The 18603-nt window shown below is 42.4% G+C and overlaps 1 pseudogene; it reads left to right on the forward strand.

Moving 5' to 3' along the window:
• The window catches only part of LOC141126978 (stromelysin-1-like), a 58226-nt pseudogene extending 39903 nt beyond the window's left edge, over nt 1-18323 (forward strand).
• The last annotated feature ends 280 nt before the right edge of the window (nt 18324-18603 follow it).

An 18603-nucleotide genomic window follows, 5' to 3' on the forward strand; every position in this document is an offset into this window, starting at 1 on the left:
AAAAATAAGGGATAGAATAGAAAATAAAAGAATAGAGTAAAACAGAACAAAATAGAATAGAAAATAAAAGAACAGAATAAAATATAATAATAGGATAGGAAATAGAATAAAAAATAGAATAAATTAGAATTTGAATACAATAGAAAATAATAGAATAGAATAGTAAATAAAAGAATAGCATTAAAAAAAACAATAGAATAGGATAGAAAGAATATAACCATTTCCTTAAAATGTGAATAAAATAAATTCAAATAGAATATAAAAGAATAGATTAGAATAGAATATAAAATAAAAGAATAGAATTGACTAGAATATAAAGAATAGAATAGAATAGAATGAGAAATAGAATAGAATAAAATAGGAAGAATATAACCATCTTCCGTAAATTGAATTTCGAATAGAATAAATTTGAATGAATAGAAAATAAAATAACAGAATGAAATAGAATAGAAAATAAAGGAATATAATATAATAAAAAATAGAATAGAATAAAATAGAAAGAATATAACCATCTTCTGAAATTCGGATTTCAAATAGAATAAATTAGAATTTGAATACAGTAGAAAAGAATAGAATAGTAAATAAAATAATAGAATTAAAAAACAATAGAATAGAATAGAAAGAATATAACCATTTCCCAAAATTTTAATAAAATAAATTCAAATAAAATATAAAAGAATAGATTAGAATAGAATAGAATAGAATAGAAAATATTATCATTGACTAGAATAGTAAATAATAGAATAGAAAAAAACAATAGAATAGAAAGAATATAACCATCTTCCAAAATTCTAATTTCGAATAGAATAATAATAATGGAATTAGATTCTAATGCAATTTAAATGGAATTTGAATTTGGTCGAATTGATTCAGAAAATTTGAATCGACTAGAAAAAACAAAACTAATTCCGAAAAGGAATTAAATGAATTTAACTAAACTAATTTATGCAAATAACGAAACAAAACAAATTTTTTTGTTCTGCACATGTCTGTTTAAAACATGCACGTATTTGTTTTGGGCATTACAGCAAAAAATGTGTGCATATTTCCCTGCCTGGGAGCCACAGGTTCTGCCATAGAAATCAGTGCAGGTATTAAACACGTGCATGCATACAGGCATACACCCTTAGATGCAGACTGTAATGTAACATCAGTCTCTACAAACAGAATGTATACTGGCTTTGCACATAATGTATTTCTATATTTAGGTCAGCCTTTTTAAATAATTTTACTTTTGTTAAATGTGAAATATAGCATACTAATATGTTGCATTATTATTTTGAAACAGCAGGTGGAGCTTTATGTTCTATTTACCATTGTAATAGATCTTAATTTGCTTCTTTAATTTAAAAATTCTGATGTTTACACATACAGAGACTCACCTTATTACTCTTTCCGTTTTTGCCTTTCCTACTACTTTAAATCAGTAATATTACACAGGGGCGTAACTAGAAATAGCAGGGCCCCATAGCAAAATGTTGTATGGGGCCCCCCTGCAAACAGCCCTCCCCCCCACAGCTGCCCTAGTGTCAATGCAGCGTGACCTGTGCCACATATAGCGTGACCTGTGCACAATGCAGCGTGACCTGTGCCCAATGCAGCGTGACCTGTGCCCCTTATAACATGACCTGTGCCCAATGCAGCGTGACCTGTGCCCAATACAGCGTGACCTGTGCCCCATACAGCGTGACCAGTGCCCCATACAGCGTGACCTGTACCCAATGCAGCGTGACCTGTACCCAATGCAGTGTGACCTGTGCCCAATGCAGCATGACCTGTGCCCCATACAGAGTGACCTGTGCCCAATGGAGCGTGACCTGTGCCCAATGGAGCGTGACCTGTGCCCAATGGAGCATGACCTGTGCCCAATGCAGCGTGACCTGTGCCCAATGCAGCGTGACCTGTGCCCCATACAGCGTGACCTGTGCCCCATACAGCGTGACCTGTGCCCAATGCAGGGTGACCTGTGCCCCATACAGCGTGACCTGTGCCCCATACAGCGTGACCTGTGCCCAATGCAGCGTGATCTGTGCCCAATACAGCGTTGTCTGTGCCCAATACAGCCTGGTCTGCCTGTGCCCCATACAGCCTCACCTGTGCGGAGGAAGAGGCAAGCCACCCGGATCAGCAGAGAGCGGGATTGCCCGCTGTAATAGCTTTTATTTGAATTTCCCGTCTTCCCGGGGCTCATCGTCACATAGCCCCACCTCTTAGCCTGACGCCTTTGATGAAGTCACACGTCCCGCATTGGATTGGCGTTCTGTCTATCAAAGGCGCCGGGCCAAGAGGTGGAGCTATGTGACGTGAGCCCCGGGAACACTGGAAGTTCTAATGAAAGCTATCACATCGGGCAATTCAGCTCTCTGCTGATCCGGGTGGCTTGCCTCTTCCTCTGCACAAGTGAGGCTGTATGGGGCACAGGCAGACCAGGCTGTATTGGGCACAGGCAATGCTGTAATGGGCACAGGTCACGCTGCATTGGGCACAGGTCACAGCTTGCCTCTTCCTCTCCTCTCTTCCCCTGGCTGGGAGACTGTGACGGCGGTGCTCTCATCCTCACTGGGCCCTACTTGGCTGCGGGCCCCATAGCGCCCACATGGGTCGCTATGGTGGTAGTTACGCCCCTGATATTACATACTATACCCTTTTCCCCATAACAAAGGTTTGCCATGGTTTGCGAAACTTAACTCTGTTCCTAAATGGTGAAAATGTTCAACCTACTGGCTAACAAGTGGATGGGATGAACAGAGTGGAAGCCAATTGGTGTGTAAGGCCAGAGAGCATGTCCACCAATCAGTTAACAGATGAATATTGGGACTTAAGCAGGCCATAGATGAATTTCGGGCAGTTCAGTAGGTACAGGCTGAATTTCGATCCATCTGTGGCCGTTTCATTCGTGAAAAGTTGATCTAATGATCGACTTCTCACAAACAGGCTTATTGGAAAATTTTCGTTTGATCAGTTCGACCAATTGGCTGCAACACTGATCAGTGTTTTCTGTCAGTGGAGGGGTCTCCGCTGTCAGAATTCATTAACGCTATGGGGAGTATTCCTCCATCCACCTTGCTTGTGTGGATGGGGGAATCCATTCAGTTTTTTTGGTCAGCTGCTGGCTATAAATTTAAAGCTGGCTATAAAATGCTCAGCAGTGCATCCACTTTTAGACTGGGTTCACATATGAGCCTCGTGCGGCTCACAGCAGGGGTCCGGTGCATCCTGGTTCACCGTTTCAGGTCAGATTTCGAATTTTTGGCTGAATTTGGACCTGAAATGGACCAAAAGATGCACAGCATTTTTGTGCAAATCGCACTGGACCCCCTGTGGAGATATGTGAACCGGCTCCATAGAGAAAATCTCCTGCTATTGCGAATTGGATGCGGGGAACCCAATCCAATCCAATCTTCTTCAATTTGCAATGGTATGAACCCAGCCTTAAGCACCACTCATTTGGGCTATACCTGATCACCTAGGTATGATAACATGGACCTGCAACAGTTGGAAGCTTTTATTATCATGCAGTAACAAACTACTAGTAGCAATATCGTGACCTTGATACATTAAAGCCTTCACAGACAGCACACCATGATATTTTGCAAAGTTTAAATAAAATCTTCATTAAAGAGGAACTTTGGTCTTTTAAAAAAAAAAAATAAAATTCATCAGCTACAAATACTATAGCTGCTGACTTTTTTTTTCATTTTGAGGCCTATATATAGGTACATAAAATACAGTCACATGTGGTACGTTTACATACAGTAGCACCTTGTGAAGCTGGCATTACAAATCACATGTAAACCCATTGTTAATAATCGGGTGAATAACTTACAATCAGAACTGAGTTACCCAATATACATTTGTGTTTTTTTAGCTGCTAAGTGTTGACAAAATTGTTTACACGCGTTACTATACACATGTCTCCCCGTCTCCCAACCACCCATCCCAAATCCTTGAGTATTTGTGACTGTTTCCCCTATGTTTGTAGATCAGTTGTTTGTATGGGAGGGAATTATTAACATCTCTCTTCCAGCTTGTTATGGTGGGGGTTATGTTCTGCATCCAAGCTTTGGCGATTACTTTTCTGGCCATAAATAGGACTTCAGATATAAATATGGCTTGGTATTTATCAATGTCCGCGTCCGGAAGGAGACCCAGTATACAAAGCTTTGGGTCTAGTACTACAGGGGAACCCATTTGGTCGTGTAAAAACTTAATCACTTGACTCCAGTATGTTTGTAGGACAGTGCATTCTCAAATTAAGTGATAGAAACTACCCCCCACGTCCGAACAGTAAGGACACAATATATTACGTGCGGGTTGAAATTTCCTTAGTTTGTTGGGTGTCAGGTATGCTTGATGTATGATATATATCTGCGTTAATCTATCAGACAGTTTTGGAGATGTTACTTTTACATTTTCTAATATTTCCTCCCAATCTGAGTCGCTAACGGCTCCTATATCACTTTCCCACCTTATTTTGGCTTTTTGTACCACTTCTTTGATTCTGGGAATCCTGATAGAGTAATACAGATTGGATATCAATTTGTGCGATTCGGCTCCCATTATTATATCTAAGATTTGGGGGTATTCCAGGTTACAACTTTCATTTCTAAATTGAGAGCGCAAGGCATGCCGGAGTTGTAAATACTTGAATAGTAGTTGTTGCGGAATTGAGTATTCTTCCTTAAGAGTTTGAAAGGCTTTAGGCCTAGAGTTTTTCATTACTTGGTGTAGGTATATAATTCCATAGTTAGCCCATAAGGTAGGGTCTGGTATTTTTTTAAGCTCTGCTAACTGGTTGTTGGCCCATAAAGGAGTGTGAGAGTGAATGTGTCCTATTCTAAGTTTTTTCTGGGCTATTCCCCAAATTTTTTGGTGATGATTGAGTACCCCGTGGTTGAAATGTGGGCCTTTCCTATTAAACTGACCTCCTCGAATTATAACTTGAAGTGGGGTAGTTAAGGGGCTGCCTGGGCTACAAGATATTAGTGTGCTATACCGCTGTTTTTCATTGTTGTGGTAGTGGTGCATGTGTGACAGTTGTGCCGCTATATAATATTCCTGCAGATCTGGTAGAGATGTTCCCCCCATGTCTGTAGGGTTTTTAAGGATATTCCAAGCTACCTTATGTCTTTGATGTCCCCAAACAAAGGTGTTCAGTATAGATTCCATTTTTTTGAATATCCCAATAGGTATATATAGTGGAGCGTGCCATACCATGTACAGGATCTTGGGCAAGATAATCATTTTTATGATATTTATTCTACCCATTACTCCCAGCGGTAATTTGGACCAGGCTTGCGTTTTAGTTTTAATCATGGCAAACAACGGTTCTATGTTGTTGGTTGTGTACTCGCGTAGGTCCCTTGTAACTAGTACCCCTAGATATTTAATAGTGTTTACCCTGACTAATGGTAGGTCTGGATGTATATTGTTTGGAGGAAACTGGTCTATGGGGAGTATCTGGGATTTTTCCCAGTTTATACGTAGGCCTGAGAATTTTCCCATTTTATCTATAGTGTCCAGGGCCGCTTGTAGCGACGGGCCTTGATCAGCTAGGTAAAGTATCGTGTCGTCCACGTATAGTCCGATCTTTTCGGTATAATTACCTATTCTTAGACCAACTATGTCAGTGTTAGCTCTTATGGCTATGGCCAAAGGCTCGGCTGCCAGGGCATATAGCAGTGGGGAAAGGGGACATCCCTGGCGCGTGCCTCTTTCGAGAGGAAATTGCCCTGACAGCCAGCCATTAACAAAGATTCGTGCTTTTGGTGATTGGTAAAGTATTTGTACCCACTGTATAAAATTTAGACCGAATCCATATTCACGTAAGCACTCCCATAGAAAGGACCATTCCACTGAATCAAAGGCCTTTGCTGTGTCTAGGGCCACCACTACTCTGGTACCTTGATTGTCGTGCTGCGCTTGGAGATTTAAAAAAAGTCTTCTTATATTCATGGCCGTATTTTTTCCAGGCATAAAGCCTGTCTGGTCAGGGTGGATTAATGATAGTATGACTTTATTTAGGCGGGATGCTAGAATTTTGGCCAATATTTTGATATCTACTTGAAGTAGCGAGATTGGACGGTAGGACTCGGGATATCTAGGGTCTTTCCCTGGTTTGGGTAGGACTATTATCTGTGCTTCTTGCATTGATGGAGGGAGTGTTTTATGTTTAAATATTATTTGATATAATTTTTGCAATTTCGGGATTAGAATATCAGGGAATGTAGTGTGACAGGCCGTCCAGACCAGGGGCCTTAGATTTAGCTAGCTGGGACAGTGCTTCAGATATGTCCTCTTGGCTAATGGGGGCGTCCAATAACTTAACCTGTTCTGTGGTGAGTCTTGGAAACTGAATACTGTGTAGATGATTTTTAATTTCTTGCGTGGAGTGTGTATTCTGAGTTTTGTATAAATTCCTATAAAAGTTTAGGAAGCTGTCTGCTACTTGGTGTGGGTCGGTCATCGGGTCCCCCTGTTGGGTAGCTAAGGTCACCACCACTGGGGGTTTATCATTTAAGTGAACTAAATATGCCAGTAGTCTACCTGCTTGCTCACCGTGTTCAAAGATTCTTTGTTTTTTTTCTCTGTATGCATTTGGGTCACTACTCTAGATTGCATTTGTACTTTATGTAGGTTGTCAGTACTTGCGTATACCTGTTCCAACTCCTGCACTTTATCGGTGGTTATCTGTAATAGCAGTTTAGAGGAACTTTTAAATCTGTTTATTCTTGATGACAATAGTCTACTAGCTTGATTTTTAAAGTTATCCCAGTCTGCGGTATCTGGATCTGTAGTGCTTAAGTTGTTTAGGATGTATTGTAGCTCTTGCCCTATGTTCTCAAGATCAGGTATAACCGACAACCAGAATGGATTCAGCCTCCATGTAGAGGTGGGCATCGCTTTTAATAAAGATGCTGTTATCCAGCAGGGTGAGTGGTCTGATACCACCCGACTCTGTAATTTTGGGAAATAGTGAGTTTGAGACCAATATAAAATCAATTCTGGACATCGTATCACTGCCTACCGAGTGGCATGTATATGCTTTTTTTGTCGGGTTTTGCCATCTCCATACGTCTGTGAGGGCAAATTCTGTAAATAGTCTACATAGTCTGGTTTGGTGAGGTATAACCCTGGATGTATCCCCCAGGCCTGGTCTGTCCAGGATTGGACTCATGGTTTGGTTAAAATCACCCATCCAAACTGCTGGAACTGACGGGTTCTGAGCCATGAATGCCAATCCCTTCAACACCACTTCAATCGAAAAAAGGGGGGGGGTGTAACATGCCAATATCAATAGGGAGTTGCCTCCTATGGTAGCATGCAAGAATATATATCTTCCTAATCTATCCGATTCCAGTGTAATTAACTCAAATGGCACTCTTTTGGCGATCAATATTGATACCCCCCTTGATTGATTGGTATGCGTGCTGTGGTACAACCATCCTATCCATGGTTTTTTTAGAGCTACCTGCAGCTGGCCTGTGATGTGTGTTTCTGTTATAGCTATAATATCGGCTTTTTGCGATTTTATGAATGCTAATGCTGCGGTACGCTTTACTTTATTCCGCAGACCGCGTACGTTCCACGTCACAAATTTAACATTGGCCATGTTGCTCTCTGGATATATTTAGTATAGTTGCCATCCATTAAGATCATAAGATTGTAAAACCGTATTGTCTGCCTTTTCCTCAGTACCATTCTGCTGTTACATGACTTGGTGTTAAATACATATTGCCTGTCTAGCCGTAATAAGATCACTTCAGTACTTACATTCCCAAGACAAAAAAAACTAAAAATTATCCGTTTAACTATTCCCAGCCCTCCCAGCTGCACATCTCCCCAACTTGATGTGAGCATATAAACCCAAACTATCAGCATATAGCATATCATTCAGCGGTTACACTCCGCTGGAGGCACAAATCTTAATAGCAATAACTGTATTTTTGCTTCATGCTGAACTAACTTTGCTAAGGGGGCGACTATTCCCCTGTCAATTGTGGAGCGATTATGATCAGGACTTCCACACATTGCAGTCATTGAGTTCCTTCTGCACTTCTTCACCATACAGTTGGTCAAAATGTTCCCCATATGCTGGGATGTTGTGGTACAGTTTATCCCTGTCTTCTAATAATCCTGTAACGCCAACTTCTACGATATGTCCCCTTCATCTCGAGTTGTAAAGGCGCAAACGGTAACCTGCGCAACTTAATTTGTTTTCCTGCGTGTTCCATAATGTAATTATATAGGAGATAGTTCTCTTATCCTTTTCTCTTTGCTTTACACAAGCATGGTTTTGTATATCCCCATTTTTAATATCCCTATACAGGATTCTGGTTCCCCTCTGAGAGAATGCAACTGTATGTATACTGCAGGATTTTGTTCATTATCAATGAGTACTCACTGTGGTTATATATTCATGAGCTGATTAAACAGGTCTGTCTCTACGATCCAGCCAAGCTGTCGCCGCCGCCGGATCGTCGAAAAACTGTGCTCTTCCGTCTTCTTCCACCCGCAGTCTGGCAGGAAATAAAATCGCATACTTGAGATGGAGGGTCTTCAGACAGAGCTTCACTTCCTGATACTGTGCTCTTTTTCTTTGCACCTCGCTGGAAAAACCGGGAATACTGCAATCTGGCTGTTTCCAATTTGGATATTTCCTCTCTCCCGGGTAAGTTTGAGGATTTTGTCTCTGTCACGAAAGTTTAAAAATTTGGCGATGAATGTGCGGGGAGGCGCTCCGGGTGGTGGGGGCCGCGCTGGAATGCGGTGCGCCCTCTCCACCGCAAACATTACTGAGAAGGCCTCCCGGCCATATGTTTTAAGCAGGAGCGATTCTAGATAAGTAGTTGGGTCTGCGCCTTCTTCCTTTTCTGGCAGTCCTATGAAGCGGAGATTACAGCGTCTGAGGCGGTTCTCCATGTCGTCCTGGTGGGCATGGAGTTGCTGTAATTGCCTTTGTATCTCCTCTGTGGTATGCCTCATGGGGTGCAAGGCATCCTCTGCATTGCTAATTCTAGTTTCTGCCTCTGTGACCCTGTCCTTCAATTTTGAAAAGTCCTGTCTTATGAGGGATATGTCAATTTTTACTTCGTCAATCTTTGCAGTCAGGGTACCTTGTAAAGCGGCTATAGCGTCTAGTACCTTGGCCGTGTCCGTTGTCTGAGGCTCAGGGCCCACACACGTGTCGGCGCCATCTTCCTGCTGCATGTCTTTCTCCTGGCGGCGATATTGGGCGAGTTTGTCCGCTGTTCCAGTGTTCCGTTTTGGCGGAGACATGGTCCGCAGTGATCCCGGGATAAAAGGGGTGTCCGTGGGATGATTTATACCGGTATATTGTTCCACAGGATCTCATACAGGAGTTTGTGTGCAGGGAGCTCTCTCTACCTACGTCTCACTCCATTGTTTGCCAGGCCACGCCCCCATAGCTGCTGACTTTTAATATAAGAACCTTTTACCTGTCCAGTGATTCAGCACTGTCCTCACCCAAGCTGATTTTTCACCAGTCTCTGAGTCCCTGGCACTGCCATGTTGACTTTGGAAAGCCGGCTGTGACTCCTTGCAGCTTCGCAGCCAGCCTCCCACTGCACATGCAGTTTGCCTACCAAAACTAGGTAGCTGCTCCCTGAAAAAAAAAAAAAAAAAGTTTCCATTACTGTCAGAGGATGCGGGGGGAGGAATAGAAAGAGCGGAACTTCTGTTTTGTTTTTAACTGAAGTTCTGCTTTAAGGGCTCGTTCACATGGGCAGCCAGGGGACAGTAAAATCAGGTGGTTGAGCTGCAGTTTTATCACACCCGACCGCTCACCTATAAACAAGAATTCAGTTGCTTAGGGATGTACACATGCCAAAAATTTAACTGCATATTGTTTTCGGCTGCTGGTACCACCAACGAATGTAACCCATTCAATGAAAGAAGTAAATATTCAAGTAAAATATTGCTAACTGACTGCCTGTCAACCCCCTCTTCCCCTAAAAAGCCATCCACTGCAGATCACTTTTCAGACAGATGGCAATAATAGCTGCACGTTTAAATGAGGCCTTAAAGATCCTCCCCGTTGGTTCCCATGTAAAGGAGTGTAAATGAACAGAAACACACATATGCCACCGTGCAAACTGAGTAAGTAGCTGCTGTCCTAGCAGCTCTTAGGAGGACAGGCAAGTAAGTCCCTGTTCTTCATTCTTGCGGCCACCCTGTATACTAAACAAAAAAGAGCTAAGTTCAACAAATTACACACTGCAATCAATCTACGTGTGTATAAATGCCCTTTAAGGTCAAATTCTCCCATAAATGATGATTCTTTGACAAATTCAGTCCAGACAGACACCACCAACTTCTTGTATGTCTTCTGGACCCTGAGAGACAGATGATCCCTCCAGATGATGTTTGTATCAATGATAGAACTTCATGCTGAGCAGCAGTATCACTTGGCTGATGCTGGATTTGCTACATACAGGGCATATGGACAGATTCTGCTGCCAAATTATCACTTTAGGGTAGAGCCAAGCTAAGGCTTATGGTCAAACCAGTAAACACTTCAACGTAGTTTGGAACCAAGAGCAAAGTTATTATTTATTATTCCAAAAATTGCAAGTTTCCAATAAACATAGGGATATCTATCTATCTATCTATCTATCTATCTATCTATCTATCTATCTATCTATCTATCTATCTATCTATCTATTATTTATTTCAAATCTTATATTTATTATCCAAGGGTTTTTTGGAGGAAAAGTGCAAGAACGCGCAACATTGACACCTTCTCCATCAAAACTGTATGGCCAAACTTGGGAAGGGTTGATGCAGCATATGAATTTTCTGGTAGAGATATTGTCTATCTCTTTAAAGGTAAGTGACTCATTAGGTTTGTCATCTAAACTCAGCCTAATATGGTACAAGTGATTGGTATTTGTAGCACTATCCCCCCCAAAGGATCTGCTTGGTAATTGGGTTCTCTTTTGGACTCCAAAAACACCCTAAGCCCCTCTGATACACCTGGTTGAAGGAAAGTTACTAAAAGCACTTATAAGAACATGCATATAGATACCTTTAACTCAGCTGTGAATTTGCACCAAGAAAATAGACACAAGACTATTTAGTGGTATATGAGCTCAGTGCATTGGCACAGGGTTAAATAAATGTTGGTTTGAGCATAAATGGACACACAGAAAGTAGGTTCAGACACCGCCAACTAGACAGTATATTCACAATGCCAAGGTAACTTAGAATAGAGTTCTGTACCACTAGACTGGGAATAACTCAGAATTCAGCAAAGTCAACTTTTTTTTTAAACTTTACTTTATTGCTTTCACAAGGGCCCCCTATGTGATAGCATAGTGCAAGTGACAAGTTCTCTTTTGGGAGATACCAGGGGTCTTTTAGCCGCCATTGAATTGCTCTGATCTGTCCCGAAAGCCTTACAGAGAGAAGGGGAAGAAGAGTGGGGATTTCAAATCCCCAGACCGCTACAGTGGCTGTGTGGGCATTGAAAGTTCATCATCCATGGAGGTACGTACAACGGGAACCAGGGGGGTGGGAAGGGTGTTGGGTGTTAGATCACCTTTTCATTTTTTTTCTGAAAAGGTGAACCTACTTTTTAACGCCCAACTCTGGGCAACTAGCTGATCCTTTGCTCCCTCAGATGGTGGTTTTTCCACGCTCTTTCATTGAACTGTCCCTCTGCATTAACATCTCAAATGCAGAGCTATGGTCCTTGCTTTGGTCTTGATGACGTCAGGATCCTAGACTGCTAGAGCACGGGGGGGGGGGGGGGGGGAGAAGAGGCTTTGGGGACCAGTCTAGGAGCAAGGAGGAGCAGAAAATGTTCGTTTATTGTTCCCCTAGATCAGTGATGGCATACCTTGAGACCCCAAATGTTTTGGAACTACATTTCCCAAGATACTCAATTACATTGCAGAGTGCATGAGCATCATGGGAAATAAAGTTCAAAAACATCTGGGGTGACAAGGTTCGCCATCACTGCCCTAGACCTAAATGAGCAATTAACCCTTGCAGTGCAGGTGCAGCCCCACTGCAAGCAATAATTTATTAGTTGCCTAGAGTTGGGTTTCAATGATTTTCAATCACATAACTTTCTCTGGTGTTTTTTTATATCTTTCTGGAGTTTATCTTTATTGTACAGTTATTTACGTTAAAGGTGTGAACAAACTGCCTAAGTTGTTGAATGCTGGAAATGTTTTTTTTACTTTTCTGAAGCTAGAAGCACAATAAAGTTGATGGCAGCCAGTTTGAAACATAAACTTTTCATCTGGACTCTCACTACCTGTATGGAAAGCCCCCATTTAATCCCCCCCCCCAAAAAAGGATGGTTGCTGTCAATATACTCTGTAATCAAGATTTGGCTGGTTTTAAAGTGGAGTAGGATTTCCACTTACTATAACTCAAAGCTTCCCTGCAGCTCCCATGGACTTTCCTTAAATAACTGATGATTTAACAAAAACCTCTGTTTTAACAGGACAGCAGTATTGGGCAACAAGCGGCTTTAATATGCTCTGGGGATATCCTCGGCCTATCACCAATTTTGGGTTTCCAAGCACTGTGAAGAAAATAGATGCTGCTATGTTTTTGAAGGATGAGAGAAAAGTCATTTTCTTCGTGCAAGACAAATATTGGAGGTCAGTTGGTGAATGCACCACAAAATATGTTCTTGTTGTCTCTATTATATTTAAAGCAGTAGTAAACCACTGGTTGTTTTTTTCTCAAACCTGCAAGGAAAAGTTATAATTTTTTAGTATGCATCGCTAGAGCAGCGATAACGTCACTCCCGTTTATGGCACAGGACTCTGAAGGAATGGCCCAGTAGCAAATAAAAATGCAAATTTTTTTTTAAATAACACACCTGCAAGATGCCCTAAATCTGCCTGTGAAGGTGTGCATCTAAAAGAATGAAAGAAAAAATAAAAGATCTCATTTCAATTGCCAGTAAATGAGAGCACCCTTTTTGTAAGAAAATGGCCAAGGATTCCCTTTATTAATGATATCAGACCCTTATCCTGGATAAGGGTCTGGTATAGATGTTTATGGGGAACTGCATGTACAAAAAGACATGTGCCCCCCCCCCTAAAAATAAATGCCAGACCCTTATCCTTGATTATGTCAAGATGTCATTAAAAAAAGTGTGGTCCCCTCAATAATTATTTTGGACCCTTCAGGTCTTGTATAAATTTTAAGGGGGATCTTCTTGCAAAAAATGGGATCATTTTTTTTTTTAGAAGGTGGAGGAGCCAGGAGCGCCGGTAGGGGGCCCCAGAAAAGGGGGATAGGGGCTGCTCTGTACAAAACTATTACACAGAGCAGGTGAGTATGACATATTTGTTATTTAAAAAAAAATTACCTTTATATTTGCTGACAGGAAGTAACATATACACTGCATTTATGGAAAGATCAATATGTATTTTCTGTATTTGCTGAAAATGTTCTTAGCCAGAAAAAGAACACGAATGCAGCCACCACATGTAAGGACTGGTAAGCCTGTATACAGTATATAAAATGTTTGGCCTTGGGGTTAGTTATCCTTAAAATATCTGTAAGGTAATAAATAAAAACGCTTCCACAGTTTTGATATTATATTGATGTCTACTCCTTAACTATTTATAGTATGTTATTTGGTCTCCAATATTTAATAATGCTATTGTGTTATTGATTTGTCCAGCTTTGATCATCACAAGAACAAAATGGACTCCAAGTCACCAAAGAAGATAAAAGACGGTTTTCCAGGAATAGGGACACATGTAGGGGCTGCTTTCCAGAATATAGGTAAGGTTTTAAATATGGTGGGGTTAAAAGTTAATATTGGATGGATATTATAGAATGATATTACTTGTCACACATGTATCCCAGGGATACATGTGTGAAAAGCAGTGGCGGCCCGTCCATAGAGGGCGCCACCTGCCCTATCCATGCGTCCGGCCCCCTGATCTACATATCAGAGGCTTCAAAAAATTGTGGGGTGGGGGTAGCCCCAACCCAGTTGTGTGACGATAGCGGATTAATTTTCACTATGTTCACACTAAAGTTCCTCCCTGTCAATCAGGAAGCAGGTTGTGAGACCTGTTTCCTGATTGGCCAAATGCGTCAGGTGATCCTATTGGAGGCCTAGTGCTTTGGAGGAAGAGAGAGGAGACACACTGCAAAGAAAGTCGTGAGAGGAGCGGACACCGGAGATGCTGCCTGCACCCCGCCAGGACCGTGCTGGAGGATACCACAGCCTGTGACCTCGATCGGGTAATTGCCGGATCGCCGGCCGCTAGGGGTGAGTGGGGATTGTAGTGCCGCACCGCCGCACTGCCGCCCGGCCGCCCGGGGGGTGGTTGTTTGCCGCCCCCCCCAAACAAAAATCCACAAGTCACCACTGGTGACAAGTAATATCATTTATTTTTTTATGTAAAAACTTTGTCCCAAAAGGAACAAAACTGTTGCTGACTGTAACTCCTTACAAAGTGTTAGCTAAGTTCAACTTCAATCTGTTAGTGTATTTTAATCTGCTAACGCACCTAACACTCCCCTCCCTCCAGACTTCCAATGCAGCTGTCCAACTTTGCCCCCACGCTCATTCATCCAGAGTGGTAGCACACGAATACTGGAAGGGGGGAGTTCTACTAAACTGGTGCACACAGAATCTAGTGCCGCTGTGCATGGTAGCCAATAAGCTTTTAACTTCAGCTTGTTCAGTTAAGCTTTGACAATAAAACCTGGAAGCTGATTGGTTACTATGCAAAGCCGCACCAATTTATGTGTGCACCAGTTTTAGTAAATACTTTTTAGTCAAAGTTTAATTGAACAAGCTGACGTTAGAAGCTGATTGGCTGCCATGCACAGCTGCACCAGATTTTTCACTCTCCAGTTTTAGTAAATCAACCCCAAGTGTCACAGCAATGTCCTCTGCCTTTATATCACCCCCCCCCCCCCCACAGTAGTATCCTCTGTCCTCCTTCACTTCACCCCCCACAGTAATGTACTCTGCCACCCCACAGTAGTGTCCTCTGCCCCCTTCACATCACCCCCCCACTATAGCATCATCTGCACCCCCAAAGTACTGTCCTCTGCTCTTTTCACAGCACACCCCCCCCCCTGTAGTGTCCTCTGCCTTCCTCCCATAGCAGTGTCCTCTGACACCTTCACATCTCCCCCCCTCCACGGTAGTGTCCTCTACCCCTCTGCCCCCATAGCAGTGTCCTCTGACCCCCCACAATAGTGTCCTCTGCCCCCCCAAAGCAGTGTTCTCTGGCCCCCACAGCAGTTTCCTCTGTCCACCCCCACTTCTTTCCTCTGCTCCTCTCATCCCCCCCCAATAGCAGTGTCCTCTATTACTCCTCATAGTAGTGTCCTAGAATAGAGTGGGGAAGTGTTAGGCCATCCATTATGTTTCTATTGCGATCTGTGTCCCTGTTGGCGAGATTCGTGCTTTCTTGGTGATCATTGTCACTGAGAGAGATATGGGGGGAGGAAATGCTACATTTATGAATGGTCATGAGGGTAGGAGGTGGAGGTAAATCTGGCCAGCGGCTGCAGCTCCTGGTCGCTGTATTCTGACGGAAGTGGATACCGCTGTTACAATACAATGTCCCGGCAGGAGGGATTTCTCTATCTATTAATTTTGAGTGAATGGAATAATCTGTTCCTTTTCGGTCAGTCCACTGGCTGAACAACCAACACCTCCCCTTCCCCCTGGGCGTCCGGTGGTGCGGCACTACTCCCCCTGACCCTGTCTGCCGGTCAGTCTGGCACTTACCCGATCTAGGTGGCGGATGGTGGATTGCAGGCATCGGCTCCGGTGTCCTCAGTGTGGCGGGTGGTTGGCGGGCGGGCGGGCTGTGAGCTCTGGTGTCCTTTCCTCCACAGCTTCCGCCGTGTGTGTCCTCTCTTCTCTTCCTTTTGCTAGGCATCCAATAGGATCGCCTAACGTTTTGGCCAATCGGAAAATGGCTCTCAGGCCCGCTTCCTGATTGGCGGGGAGGAGATTTAGTGTGAAAATAGCAAATATTAATTTGTTATCGTCACACATCTGGTTGGGCTCGGAGCGCAGTGCTCTGTGTCCCAAGTCCAACCTTTTTTGAAGCCTATAAGAGACTCTGGCTCTAATCAGGTGCTCCAAAAAATACCCACCTCCCATTGGAATCCATGCATCCGGCGTCCTGTATGTAGATCAGAGGGCTGGACGCATACTTAGTGCGGGCGGCGCCTGTACGCCCTAATGGACGGGTCACCACTGGGTAAGTATTAGGGGGCTGAGGTTGGCTGCTGCACACAGAAGGCTTTTTATCTTAATGCATAGAATGCATTAAAGAGGAACTACAGTCTGCTTACATAATTTCTAATAAAAACATTCTGAAGCTTCCTTCCAAACGCTTTGCATATTATTTTATACATACTGTGATTACTTGCCAAATATGCTGCAGAAATCTCCCTCCACTAAGACTGGCTGCATCCATTTTAACTGTGGGCATCTGAAGCTGCTGCCTGTTCACTTCCTGGGTTTATACACATACAGAGGCACACTTCCAGCTCTGCAGCTCTCATTGGCCCTCTTATGGCTCACCCCCCTCCCTTCCTGGCAAACTCACGAGAGTGAGAGAGAGAGAGCTGTGCATGATGTCATAAGCCTAGGCTAATGACCAGACAAGAAACAGGAAGTGGGCTGTATAAGGTATTTACTGGCAGAAAAAAAATGTTTTTCTATCCAAAGTTAAAACAACAAGTGCAGAAGATTTTCTAGATCTAAAAGTTAAAAATTGGCTATACACACTTTCAGTGGAGTTTTTATATTTGTTCCATGTCTTTAATGATGCTCAGGACATCTCACAATCATACTGCATCCAAATCACAACTTCTGGTTTAAAGCTGAACTCCAGTAATTATATTTTTGCATATTTACCTATTGATACCAGAAACCTGGACGGCCACTGGGCTGACCCAATGCAAGCTTGCAAAAAATATAATTTCTGAGGTTCAACTTCAATTATTCTTATACAATTAAAAAAAAACAGAAAAAAGGAAACTTCAAATAAAACGATTATGTTACCCTCTCCTTATCCTACCTGCCCGACACACTAAGCAAGTAGGCTCATACCTCCACACCAGTGTGTAACAAGAGTGTGGACCCTGTTATGTGGATACCAGCCTACATCCATTGCGTATGTAAGGAAAATGGATTATACTGACTAGTATTGACCATTACAGCACATAAAGTATAGTAAATTTGGTGAATGATGTATATTGAATATTACACGTTTGCAGTGATGTCACAGGGAACAGTCTGATAGAGTTTCCTGTCTACCTGACACCAAAAATGAGCAGCTGCCAGATCGTGTTGGGCAGTGTTTCGAAATCAGTTGGATTATTAAAATTATACAATATTTTCTTTTACAAAACCACTCCCAATTAATCTCTACTGGTTATTCAAGGGGTTGTTTGCAACCTACTTGTCCTCATAGGTAGTTTGCACGTCAACTCCCTTATACCAAACCCTTTTAGTAAGGATGGGGATGTCAAAAGTAATAAAGTGCCCTTCATGGGGCACTGGAGCTTTTAGGGGAACTCCTTGTAAAGCACACCTTCCAAACTAAAGGACATGCAGCTTGCTATCAGTGTGGCAGGTAGCCCATATTCCCTTGTTCTAAGCTGGTAGCCTCAGTGGGGTAGGGGGTATACACTTTTTTAATCCTTATAAAAAAAAATAGAAAAGTTTTGTATGTGCTGAACCTGTGTAAAAGTGCTATTATCAATATTATACTAGAACATTTCCTAGGTTGACCATTACAGATAGACTTATGCGGCTTTATAAGTGGCAATGCCATTGACAAATACAGGCTGACAAGTGTCCTTTTGCCAGCCATTTATACATATGCTCCATGTCTGGTATGTTAGCACCTAGTGCTATTAAAAAAAATGTAAATATGTCTGAAAAGATTCAGCAAACCTATTTGTTTTAACTCAATGTTTATGTTTTAGATTACCTATATTTCTCCAATGGCGCAAACCAGGCTGAGTACAGCCGAAGGAGGAGGCTTGTTCTTCGTAACATTGCCAACTATCGATGGTTGAACTGTGACTGAACAAAAATCATTTACCAGTTATGTTACATGCAATGCAAGTAATGTCTGGATAAGACAGCAGAGGGCACCAAAGTTTGTAAATGGGACTTTTCTCTACAGTCTTATCTTTTTAGTCCCTAGCTCTATTGTGGGCGCACTGTCTGTACTACTTGTATTTCTACTGCCACACATGTAAAAGCAAATTATTGCATCATAATACATGTAAATCACCCTTGTATGAAAACATTAAATACAAATTTCTCTAACATATTTCATTGTATAATATTAAAATAAGGCTGACTATCCTTATTGGGAAAAAATGTTGTAGCACTACCCCAGTAGGGGCTGCAAGTGAAAGGGTTGCCCACTGCTGCACAGCCAGTCACATAGCATTTCCTCTTTGCATCCAGACACAGAAAACAGTCCTTGAGCTAGTTTTTGTTGTTTTATTACTGGATGATAACTTGTCTTGGATGGGGATGGGAATTATGGGATGCCCAACTTGACAATGACAACAGAACCAGGGACAACTTCCTCCCTATTTACAGCT

This window comes from Aquarana catesbeiana, linkage group LG02 (assembly GCF_042186555.1).
Source record: "Aquarana catesbeiana isolate 2022-GZ linkage group LG02, ASM4218655v1, whole genome shotgun sequence".
NCBI lineage: Eukaryota > Metazoa > Chordata > Amphibia > Anura > Ranidae > Aquarana > Aquarana catesbeiana.